Source organism: Octodon degus, unplaced genomic scaffold, assembly GCF_000260255.1.
Source record: "Octodon degus isolate 3935 unplaced genomic scaffold, OctDeg1.0 scaffold00045, whole genome shotgun sequence".
NCBI lineage: Eukaryota > Metazoa > Chordata > Mammalia > Rodentia > Octodontidae > Octodon > Octodon degus.
In genome coordinates, this window is record NW_004524621.1 from 11,876,162 (window position 1) to 11,889,543 (window position 13,382).

General features: G+C 38.6%; 2 pseudogenes; both read left to right on the forward strand.

The window, feature by feature from the left end:
• The first annotated feature begins 298 nt into the window (after nucleotides 1–298).
• LOC105740864 lies at nucleotides 299–1,073 on the forward strand (annotated as a pseudogene).
• Nucleotides 1,074–6,218: 5,145 nt separating this feature from the next.
• The window catches only part of LOC101560460, a 10,492-nt pseudogene continuing 3,328 nt past the window's right edge, over nucleotides 6,219–13,382 (forward strand).

Consider the following 13,382-nt stretch of genomic DNA (forward strand, 5'->3'; position numbering starts at 1 on the left):
ATTTTAAAAAAAAGATCAATGGGGAAAGAAAAATCTCTTCAACAAATAGTGTTAGGCCAATATCAAGATAGGATTAAAACTGTAAAAGTTTTACAAAGGAAGAAACTTCATGATATTAGATTTAAAAATAATTTCATAAATATGACATTTAGGTAACAGAGGAACAATAATTGTATTTTATCAAAATCTAAAACTTTGGAGCATCAAAGGCACCATCAAAGCTTTGAGTGCTACCCAGGGAGGGGTTCATACAGTGTTGTTCTTGATTCCCATTGTTACTTAAAAAGAAACTCTCACAATGTCTGGAACCCTTTATATCCTGCAAATGAAGAATAAGGATGTCCTAAAGTTTCTTACAGCAGGAACTCACTTAGGTGGCACAAAACTTGATTTCGAAAAGGAACAATATACCTACAAAAGGAAGAATGATAGAATCTACATCAGAAATCTGAATGGGACCTGGAAAATGCTTCTTCTGGCAGCTCAAGCCATAATTGCCACTGAAAACTCTGCTGATGTCAGTGTCATGTATTCTTGGAATACTGGCGAGTGGACTGTGCTGAAGTTTGCTCCTGCTATGAGGGCCACTCCTATTACTGGCTGCTTCACTTCTGGACCCATCACTAACCAGATTCAGGAAGTGTTCCAAGATCCACATCTTCTGGTGGATACTGATTCCAGGGATGAGTTCCAACCCTTTTTGCATGCATCTTACATCAACCTGCCTACCACTACTCTATGTAACACAAGTTCCCCTCTGTGCTATGTGGACAAGGTCATCCCTTGCAGAAGGGAGCTCACTCAGTGGGTCTGATGTGGTGGATGCTTGCCCACCAAGTTCTGGGTATGCATGGCACCATCTCCTATGCACATGTGTGGAAGGTCATGCCTATTCCTTACTTCTACAGGGATCCTAAGGGGATTGAAGAAGAAGGGCAGGCTGCTGCTGAAAGGGCTGTGACTAAGAAGGAATTTCAGATAAATGGATTGCACCAACTACTGAGTTTTCTGCTAGTCAGTCTGAGGTTTCAGATTGTTCTGAATGCATGTGGGTGCCTTCTATGCCCATTTAGCCATTCCCTACCAAACACTGGAGTGCTCAAGTGGCCACAGAAGACTAGGCTACAGTCATGCTTAGGCACCTGAGTAGGTAGGAACTACCACTGAGTGGTTTTGAGCTGCTAGGCAGACACTTAAGCAAAGTGGAAATGAGTTTGATGGAAGATAAAACACAAGTTTCTTTTAAACAAAACATACACACATTTTCAAGAAAGTGAAAAGGCAAGGCAAAGAATTGAAGAAAATATTAATAAATTATATATCTGATAAGAGGCTTCTACTTAGAATATATAATGAATTTTTAATTCAACAAAAAACGTCAACCAGATTTTAAAATGGGCAGAGGATATGAACAAACATTTCCCTGCTGAAAAATACACAAATAGACAGTAAACAGATAAAAACATGCCCAACATCATTAACCATCATAGAAATGCCACTAAGTGCTACAGTGAGATAACACTTTATACCTATTAGGATGAGTATAATCAAAAAGTTAGGTATCGAGTGTTGTTGAGGATTCTGGAGAAATGGAATCTTTACACATTATTGATGAGAATATAAAAGCTTTCAACTGCTTTAGAAATCAACCTCACAGTTCCTGAAAATGTTAAACATAGAACTGCTGTGTGGCCCAGCAATTCTATTTTTAGATAATTCTCAAGAGAAATGAAAACATGCCCAGAGAGAAACTTGTACATGAATGTGTACATCAGCATTGTCAAAATAGCCAAAAGGCAAAAATAGCTAGAATATTTACCTGCTGGTCAATGGATAAGTAAATTGTGGTATGAGTACATTGTTGATATTATTAATTATCCAAATATTAATTATCAAAACAATAGGATTTTAGTCAGCCATTAAAAGGAGCAAAGTACTAACATATTTTCTGGCTATGTTGTGATGTTATAAGCAGCATTAAGGCCTTCCACAAACTGTTATACAGACTTAATGCAGTCCTGCTCAAAATACCTTTAGCATACCTCACAGATTCAGAGACAACATTCCTACAATTCATTTGGGACCAGAAGAGACCTAGAATAGCAAAAGCAATCCTGGCAACAAAGACAAAGCAGGAGATATCACAATCCCTGACTTGAAATTATACTACAAAGCTATTGTGATAAAAGCATTATGTACTGGCAATAAAACAGACTTGATGACCAAAATAATATATTAGAAGATTCAGAAACATCTACAAACACACTCAGTCACCTTATCTTTGACAAAGGGGTCAGACATGTTCACTGGAAGAAAGATAATCTCTTTAATAAATGGTGCTGCAAAAATTGGCTTTCCACATGCCAAAGACTAAAATCAGACCCATGTCTGTCACCATGCACTAAACTAAAGTCAAAATTGGTCAAAGATCTAAATATTCAAATAAAAGTACCAAATTTACTGAAGAGAAAGTAGGTGGAAATCTTGAAGTCAAAGGGGTAGGTAGAGTTTATGAATGAAACCCAAACTGCAAGGGAAATATTACAAAGAATCAACAACTGAGATCTCATCTTATTAAAAAGTTTTGCACATCAAAAAAAATCACCAACAGAATAAAAAGAAAGCCCATGTATTGGGAAAAGTTTTTAATCTAACTGTCCCTCAGATAAAGGACTTTTATCTAAAATGTAAGAATTTTAAAATTCAGGTCCCCAAAATTCAAAGACCCAATCCAAACATGGACATCTGAGATGAATACACACTTCTCAGAGGAAGAAATATGAATGGCAAATAAATATATTTTTAAAATGTTCAGTATCATCATCAGTCATTCAAGAGATGCAAATTAAAACAACGCTGAGATTCCATTTCACCCCAGAAAGAATGGCTATCATCAAGAAATCAATCAATAACAAATGGAGTTGGATTGTAGGGGAAAAGGACTCCTTCTCCACTGTTGGTGGAGTGTAGGCTGGTACAACCCTTGTAAAAATCAGTGTGGAGAGTCCCCAGAAAACTAGGATTAGTGGTGCCGCTTGATTCAGCTATTTCCCTTCTGGGTGTTATTCCAGAAGAATTGTGAAAATCATTCCATAGTGACATATGTGCACCTATGTTTACAGCAGCACAATTTGTCATAGCTAAATCTTGGAAACAACCCAAATGCCCATCAACTGAGGAAAGAATAAAAAGGATGTGGTATTTTTACACAATGAAGTATTACTACTCATCTATAAAGAAAGATAAACTCGAGGCTTTTATAGGTAAATGGGTGCAACTAGAGATCATACTCATAAGTTAAATAAATCAGACCTACACATGTAGACATCATATTGTCTCCCTAGTGCAAGAAACTGAAAGAGTAAATAAGGTCCAAAGGTACAGAAGATATTGTAAAAGGGAAGAAACTACTCAAAGGAAAGAACAACTAGGTTGGGGGAAAGGAGAAAAGAAGGAAGGGGAATATATATATATATATATATATGATATATATATGATCACTAAGATAATTGTACATTAGTTCTTTGAAAGCAAGTTAGTGCTTTTATTGTTTAATCAATTTTGCATGCCTATATCTTCTACTAATCTGAGCAACTAATTTGAATATAATAATATACAATGTAATAACCATTGTTAATTTCCTATCATCTTGTTTTGAAACTCCATATTTTTTATCATACTACTTCATAAGTGCAAGACACTCTACAATGGAGCAACATCCCCAGCCCTTTTTCCTCTAAGACAGGATCTCACTAAGTTGCCAGGTGGCCATGTTCCTACCTCAGCTTCCTGAGTAGGTTGGTTTACAAACATGCATCACCACATAGGACCAGACTCATTACTTTGAGCCTCTGGTGGGCGTGACAGTTGACAATACCAGGAAGCTCATGGTGGAGTGATCCAGGCTTACATCATAGACTAGGAAGCAAAGGCAAAGAGGATGAGAAGAGAGGACTACAACACCTTTTGACAGCATGCTCCCAATGACCTCAGGGCCTCCTGTAAGGCCTTAATTCCTAAAAAGTCCACAGCCCTTCCCATTAGCATCACCCCACAGAACAAGCCTTGAAGCTGACCATTAGGGGATGGTCCACAACCAAACTAGAGCAGATCCCTGAAACCTCCATTAAAATATATATGTGTCCATGGAGGGTTTTTTAAAAAAAATTTATTTGGTACAGGGTCTTTCTATGCAGCTCAGATTCATAGTGATCCTTCTGTCTCGGGCTCTCCAGTGCTGGAAATACAGGCACGACCCACCACACCTGGTTTCAGTGGCTGGTACAGTGCAGGGCTGGCACTGCATGCTGTACTGGGGAAGGGATCAAACCCAGGTCTTGGCACTTGCCAGGTAGGCAGTTAGACCACCAATCTATCTTCCTGGCTCCAGAGGTGGTTTTTAAGTATCTCTGAATCTTGCTCTTCTCATCTATGAAATGATGGTTTAAAAAGATAGTGTAGGGGCTGGGGAGATAGCTCACTAGAATAAGCGCTTGTTGCCTGGCAAGCACAAGGGCCTGAGTTCAATCTCCAGTTCTGGAAAAAAAAAAAAGATAATAAACACTTAGCATAATGCCTGGAGTAAAATAAATATTTAATAAAGGCCAACTACTATGTTGCCCCAAATTACAAAATTGTTAAGGGCTAGAACTCTAATTTGCTGTGCTCTTTATATAATACATTTTTATAGCCAGTAGCCCCCAAGGACGTTGTAGGGGTGATGTATAAGAAGTTTATGTACTGCATGTGATAATGCATTAGCTTGCAAATATAGACTTACTTATTCTGCCATTGACTGGTTCAGTTTATTCTTTCTCAGTCACTTCAAATTTAGTCAGCAAATCAATTCTTTCCAGATTTCTGTACTCTCCTTCATTTTCAGGGGACAGAAACCCAATTCAAACAAATTTGAGAAGGGGGGAAAAAGGAATTTATTGTTCCAACAGAGAGTTGGAACATACAGGGGCAGAGTTGAGTTCAATTATATAAGAAATATCATTTCTCTCTAGTCTTGAGTCTGACTATAATCTCTTTCACTCTTTCTGAGGTTGGGTTTTGCTAAGCTAGGAGAGTAAGGACGTGGCTAGATAGTTTCAGGATTATCCCATCCCAATTTAGCAGCCCCAGAAAAAAGGGGAAAAAATTCTCTCTTTCTCTCTGAATCCATTTTAAAACTCTGAGGGATTTCTTCTGGAAGCTATGTAGATTATGCATTTTCTAAGCCTTGGAGAATTTTACCAAGACAGCTTATACAGCCAAGCATGATAAACATGGTGGTAATCCCAGCTACTGGTAGGTTGAGGTAATGAGATCACAAGTTTTGAGATCAACTGGGAAATTTTGAGAGCTTTTCTCAAAATTTAAAAAATAAAAATAGAAGGGGTTGTGGGTGTAGCTCAGATGTTGAATGCTTGCCTAGCATGTATGGAGGCCATAGGTTTAATCCCCAGTATTGAAAAAAATACAAGAAGCCATGCTAAATATATATATATATATATATATATATATATATATAATTTTAGACTATAATTTTCTCCCCAGCCCTAAGATGTATATCTTTGTTTAGTATAAGGGACTACTCCATAGAGCTAGACTTCACAGAGCAAGTAAAAATGCAAAACATGCATATTTGAGTTGGAAGTAACATTCTTCCAGTCTCCTCCATCCTAAAATATTTTCTTCAAAGAAGCTCTCTTAGAGTATTAGACAGTTTGATGAGGTTACAGCCCTTCATCATGCTGCCAAGCTGCTGGCCTTCAAAGGAAACAGATTCTGGCTCTCTCTTCCACCTACGTTTTCACACTCCAGGCCTTACCACTTTGCTTTTCTCTAACCTAACCCTGACCTGCTTTTGTTTTGCTGTATTTGGGTTGTCTTGGGGGATGGGGTGTTGCTATTTTCCAGGTTGGTTGGCCTCTAACTCACAAACTTGACTGATCAGTCTGCCTGGCACAGAATCAGAATATACTGAGCCTAGCATGTCCCTGAACTGCTGCTTTTGTTGTTGCTGTTTTTAGAATGCAGCAAGCTAATGGCTTCCTTACTAAAGAAGTTAGACCTTGACTCCATACCTTTAGCTACGTAAAAAAAAGATATTCAGAACGTACTGAATGTGCCAAAAAGAGCTGTTCTGTATTTCAAGCTCCCCAGGGTGTTTTTGGCCAGGTGTCTTCAAAAGACGTCCACCTGAGTTGATGCTAATACTGTCACCACCTGGAATGTCGTTCTTGATTGGCAAGCTGAATTTAATCCAGTTCCCCAGGCTCCTCTTTGGTATCCTGGAGATGCATCTGCCCTCACTGCATGGTTTGTGCTTAAAATATACAGAAAATGTTTTCAGATGACTCACTGCTAGAAATGTGACACGCAAACCTCCTGATATGCAGTTTGAAGAAAGGACATTGAAATTGGGACAAAGGAGTGGAGAAGCACTGATTTGATTTTTGTGTGTGTGTGTGTTGAATCAGGATCTGCATGAATTCTGTTGGCAGAAACCCTACAAGCCGGCTTTTTGAAGAGAATATTTAGAAGACGTCAGTAAAGTTCAAAGTGAGACCCACCCAAGGCCAGTAAGATTTCAGGTTTCGTTATAGACAGCAACATCGGACAAGAGGGTCACAGGGTCGGTCTTCTTAGCATTTAAGATTCTACAGTGGAAGGATAGAAACATTCTGTCCATACAAGTGAGTTTCTTGATGACTTGAGCAGCTTTTGCAGATTTTAAAGTGGATTTTCCTCGTCATATGACCTCAACAGAAGTCAGGCATATTTAATCCAGAAATAAGTATCACTTGGGAGAGGGCTTGCAGATCTATAAATATTATTTTGCTCTTAGGTTAAATGGAGGCAAAGAGAGATTTCAGTATTTTTAAATTAGTACAGTGGTCTCTCTGTTCACGAAGTTAATTCGTTCCATGAATTTGGTCAAAAAATGAACTGGCTGAGAACCAAATCAAATTTCTTCATAAGGTTCAATGTAAATCAGGTTATTCCATTCTGAACCATGTGTATTTTTCACCCCTAAAATATGAAATAAAGTACAGCACACTACTGTATGAGGAGAAAAAAACACAACACTGCCTGAGACAACTTCTGGCAAGGAGGACAGGAAGATGGGTATGGAGGAGCCTACTCTTTGGAGAGAGCCCTCCTCGATGAAGGCATTGGGGAGATCTTCAGTTGGTGTCTCTCATCTTTGTTTCTTATATGTGGAATGAATTTTGATGAAAAAAAAATCTGTCTAGTGTCACTTATTTTTTCCTGCGCTACATGATCCTCCAGAAATGAGACATCACATTGTTCATCAGATTCAATACTCTGTTACAGTTATGTTGGGGGGGTGCCTCTCAAAGAAGCCCTGGCACTCATTCCATCTTTCCATGATGGATTTTATCACATTGCTGCTAGCCTCCTCCCTGTCTTCCTCTTACTCAGTGGGGTGCTCCTCAACAAGCGCCTTCTGCTGCTCACTCTGGAATCCAGCAAGTTCTGCCATCAGCAGCTCCTCTGCACCACCAACGTCCAGGCCTTACTCTTGCCCATGGACACAATCTCCTCCACTGCCTGTGTCTCAGACCCTTCAAAGTCCAGTTCAGTGACACACTCTGGCTATACATTCCTCCAGGCTGAGTTTCAGGTATGTGACATCTTCCCAGGCTTTGTCAGTGAGGTTCACGCTGTGGAGGACATTGACATGTTTCTTCTGAAACTCTTATGGCAACAAGGCCATCTCTTGAGTGACATTAAAACACCTGGTGAAGAGTGCTTTCGTGTACAGCTTCTTGAAGCTGCAGATCACTTGCTGGTCCTTGGGCTGCAGGAGAGGTGTTGTGCTGTCGGGGAGGAACTGGACCTTTACAAAGTCACAGTCAGTGTCCACATCATCCACCAAGGCTGCATGGTGTGCTAGGGGCGTGTCCACCAGAAGAAGGCACCTTTCAGGCAGTTGGTTGTCAGAAAGATATTTCTTTTTTTTTTTTTTTTTTTTTTTTTTAGAAAGATATTTCTTAGCAGTGGATGTAAACACCTTCTGCAGCCATTCCAAGAACAACTGCCTTGTGACCCTCCACATGACAGACAGTCTGACCCTGCTCACATTCTGCTCCTTGAATGCTCAAGGAGTCTGGAAATGGTCATCTGTAGTGGCTTGATCTTCAGACAGGCACTTCATGTGCAAATAGCTAAAGGTCAATTTGTCCCTCATGGGCTTCTGCCCCAGCAGTGCCTCTTCTGCCTGCATAACAATAGGTTTTTTTAATTCCAACCCAGACTGATCTATCCTGCAAAACTCTCTTTCAAATATAATGGAGAAGTGAAATATTTTCATGACAAAGAACAACTAAAGCATTTCATGATGACAAAGCCAAGCCTACACAGACTACTAAATGAGGTTCTACAGAGGGAGCAAATTGATCACAGCCCCATGAATGAGAATGGAAAGAACCCACCAAATAGGGCAAACAGGAGAATAAGAGGTATACAATAGTAGTCTTTTAGTTATTCCTTTGTGTTCAGCAGCAGAATATTTTCATCAGCACACCCTACAAATGGACTTCTCTTCCACCCTATGGGTCATGATTCCACCTGAGTCTACAGGGTGGATTTCAAAGAAATAGCTGTAGCTCAGTTCCACAAGTGACGCCTGGCCACCAGTAACTGTCACGGTCATTATGCATGTCCACAACACACTAGAACGTTGTGCAATATCCTATCCTCAAACTGTTAGAAGTGCTGGTCATTTACTTGCCATTCCAGTATTTATCTTATGTTTTACTCTAGTACTTCTTTGCTATCATGAAAACTTTTTCTGAGTTCAATTGTTTGCAAACATTTAATTTTCTGAATATTGCTTAATCTTAATTTTTGTTCTAAGATTTATACTATATCTTTGACTTACAATTTATTTAAAAGACATTGTATGATATCTTCTCCTAGTATTAGAAACTTTAAAAAGTATATTTCCATTTTCTGTTGACTTAAAAAAACAGAGGTTTGTACCTATGTTGTTTATTTATTATTTCTTGCCTATATCTTGTAATATGAGAAACTACTTTGGCAGTAACAATACACAATGTACTAACCATTGTTACTCTCCTACAATCTTGTTTTGAGATTTTGTACCATTGTTTTTATTTTTTTTCTTTAAAATAAAAATAACTGATGTCAAAAATAAATAAATAAAAAAGAAAAAAAGAAGAAAAAACAAAAAAAACAATAGGTTTTTTTTGTTTGTTTGTTTTTGGTGGAACGGGGATTGAACTCAGGTCCTTGTGCTTTCCATGCAAGCGCTTATTCTACTGAGCCATCCTCCTGGCCCTTTGTTTGTCTTTCTTTCTTTCTTTCTTTCTTTCTTTCTTTCTTTCTTTCTTTCTTTCTTTTAACAATAGGTTTGCTCAGCATCTTCCAGAAGAGCTCTGTTTAACTGCGGCTGAACAACTGAGCAATGCTCTCAGGAATTCTTTCTCATAGGCTTCTGCAGCAGCCTTGTCAGAATTGGAAGTCTCACCATGTCTTATCACACAGTGGATGCCACTTCTTGCACAATTTACCAAACCACCTTCTCCTAGTTTTAAAGTTGTCACTTATTGCACTTGTAGAGGGGTTTTCTTAAGAGTAAACCACTGTCCAATTTCCCAGCCTTTTCACAGATCATAGCTTTATTAACATTATCACCTGCCAGCTAGTTCTCATTCAGCCACACTGACGAGTCTTTCTACCTCTTCCAGCACTTGTGTCATCTGCTTCATTAACACTTTCCTTCTTTTGTCACATCAGCTCTTTAGATGACATCTTTATTCTTCAAAATAATTTGAGATTGTCAACTTTGCTGTCTTGTATTCTGAGGACAAATAAGTCACAAATGTACCACGCTCATGCTTTTTTACAATTTCCTTTTTCAATTCAATGGCTATTTTCTGCAAAATCTCTTCTTTCCATTCTTGCTCTGTACATTCTTGTCACCTTCATTACCACTCAGCATTTTCTTTTTACGTCACTGCTTTCTCTGTGCTTTCTTTGGAGTCATGATGGATTGAATAATCCTGTACAGTCCTGCTTGTGCTAAAAAGCACACAAAAAACCTTCACAGGCACTGTGTGCAGGTCTGTCTATGAACACAATCTCAAGCAGAGGAAGCCACAATTATGTGCCAGAGTAGGAAAGATGACCACAAATCGTGTACATCACTTGATGCAGAGTTCCTGAGCAGAAGCAAAATTTCGCTGGATGCTTTTTTTTGTGAACCAAATTGTTCCTAAACAGAAGCATTCGTGAACCCAGGGTATTACTGTGCTTTGTATGGTTAGTGGTTTCTAATTTGAGTTTTCCAAATGGCTAATGATGTACACTTTTTCATGTGCTCAATTGCCATCCATAAATGCTTTGATGAAGTATCTTTTTGGATCTGTGAGGTCTAGGTTACTCAGGCTGGCATGAATTTGCAATCCTCCTGCCATAGCTTCCTGAGTAGCTGGAGGCATATGCCACTATTTCTCACCAAAGATTATTTTTAAAGGCTTGCAGAATTCTTCATATTAGTGAGAAAACTTACACTGATTCTTCCTAGTGCCGGGTCTGTTTTCATAATGTGGGAATCATCTGAACAACAACCATCCTTTCCAGTATGTCCAACCTGCACCTTCTGAGCCATTCGTCCTCTTTTCCTCTAATGTTATAATGAAACAATAAAAATTAAGGGAAATTTGTTACTATTACACATTAACTATAGATTTTAGGTGCAGCCAGAGATAATTCTGCTTCACTCAATGCAGCTCAACCAAAAGGTTGGACACCATCAAGGCCATCGGTTACCTTCTTGATTATGTTTGAGGTTTCTATTTGTGGACCATTGTGTTCCCTAGATGCTTCACATAGGAAATCACTATATCCTCCTGCTGAGAGCCTACTCTTTTAACTCTGTTAATATCATCATTTAACTAAAAATACTTTCATTATCCTAATCTCTATTGAATCATTTTACTATGTCCTCAACATGCAAAAATATTATAGAACTCCTTCTTCACAATGTAAAACCAAATCACTCTCTTTATTCTATACTTTTCAATTTATACTTCTTTTCTCTGTCAAATAATTTATTTTTCTGTTTTTCTTGGTGGTACTAAAAATTGAACCCAGGGCTTTTACACTGAGCTATATCCCCAGCTCTTTTATGAATTATTATTTTTTTTGAAACAGGATTTCTCTAAGTAGCTAAGTTGTCCAAGCTGGGCTCAAACTGATACTCCAGAAAGCAATCTCAAGCTGCCCTAGTAACTTCACTCATTGTTGGGACAAAATACCTGACACCACAACTTAAGGGAGGAGTGGTTTATTTTGGCTCTAATTTCAGTAGTCTCCATGTTTGCACGGCCTACTGACTCCAGACAGAAGCAGCATGGCACAAGGGACTGTCTGAGGAAATCTCCTCACCTCATGGAGGACAGGAAGCAGGGAGCAGGAAGAGGAGCTGGAGGGAGACAGACCTTTCTAGACCATTCCCCCATTAGCTGTCTCTTCTGACCAGACCTCCTCTCCTAATAGCATGTCAGTTATAACACCCATAACCCAATCATCTTCCAAAAGCCCTATCTATGAGGTTCTTGGGAGACATGTAGATATAAACCATAATGCCAGCCTTTCCAAATTCTGGGACTATGGTCATATATTACCTCACCTGGTCCTCCTCAGCTTTCAGATTTTTAATTGTTGGAATGCCCCAGGGCTCAGTTCTCTTTGTTGTTGTTGTTCTTTAACCTCTATTCACATTCTACATGATTTATCTACCCCATTACTTTAAATAGTATGTATAATTTGATGACTCAAATTTTATTTCTTCAGACCCAGCCTCTCTTTTGAATCTAATACTAATATATGCAACTACTTAATCAAAATTTCCACCTGGATGTCAACTAGATCTCTTAAATTTAATATTTCTTTTCTTTCTTTTTTTGTTTTTTTTTGTATTTTTTTAGGGAAGGGTCTACAAGGTGTTCAGGATCTCACTACTAGATCAGACTCCTAGTGATCTGCCTGTTTACAGCCTCCCAAGAGCTGAGATTACAGGCGTGCGCCACCACACCCAATCTCAATTGCCATCTCAGTGTGCCCTGGGGGCAGGGCTGGCACAGCAGGCCCTGAAATCAAACCCCCAGCCCCTGCGCCTGCTTGCAGGTGCTTTAGTCTGCTGAGCTATTTGGCTGGCCCTTAAATGTAGTATTTCTAACTGAACACTTCTGTTCCTCCTCCAAGTTCCCCACGTCAGTGAACTGCATCCCCTTTCACCCAGTTGCTCAGGTCAAAATTCATGGTACCATCATTAACCCCACTTTCTCCCATACGAAACATCTACTCACTAGCAAATTTTATTGCCTTGTTACCTTTTGCTAGTTCCCCTGCAAATACCTTAGTTTAAGTCATCTGCATTTGCTTTGCGCTAGTTGTTCAGCTTTCATTCTTATTTGTATAAACAATGCTAAAGAAGCATTCAGAATAGCCCTTTTAGAACAGGAGTATGATCAGCTGGGAGTGGTGACACATCTAATCCCAGCACTCAGGAGGCTGGGGCAGGAGGATCCCTATGAGTTCAAGGACAATCTGAACTACATAGTGAGTCTCAAAAAGAAATTATATATATTTTTTCCAGATATATGTGAGATATATATATATATATATACATAACTAACATATGTATTATATATAATATATAATATAGTTATTGAGTGGCTCCAATATAGTCATATAACATATATATATGTTTTTGAGTGGCTCCAAAATCAAACTTTCTAAAATCTGCTTAGTGTTTGTAACTTTACCCCATAGTTGAACCAAAACTCCAACTTTGAAAAACCCATTCAGACCAAGAATGAAGTCATGCATCACATTTCACTATGGATGCAAAGACATGAAACATCAGTCTAAGATTCTGCCCCAGACAATATATAGTGCTTTTGTTAGCATGTTAAAACATTCATCAGTGCTTTTTTTTTTACATGTTATTAGCCTTAAATATTATAATCATGGGGCTGGGGAGATAGCTCAGTAGAATAAGTGCCTGCCTGGCAAGTGCAAGGCCTTGAGTTCAATCCCCGGTACCAAAAAAAAAAAAAAAAATTATAACCATGGCTCCAGTGAAAGGCAGTAATACCAGCAGTAAATTTAAAAATAAGACAGGATAGAGTTAAATCATTGTGAAAAAATATTTTTAAAAAAACCATGAAATTTGTTAAAGTCCTAGAAATATCCAGTTTAGAATTTTAGGACCTCAGAGCCAATTATTTAATTTTCCATTATTTCTTATGGGAAAAATATGTTTAGTTCTCAAACATTTTGGGCTTTGAGCACAGATTTGAAACAAGGGCTGGGGAGATGGCTCAGTAGAATAAGTG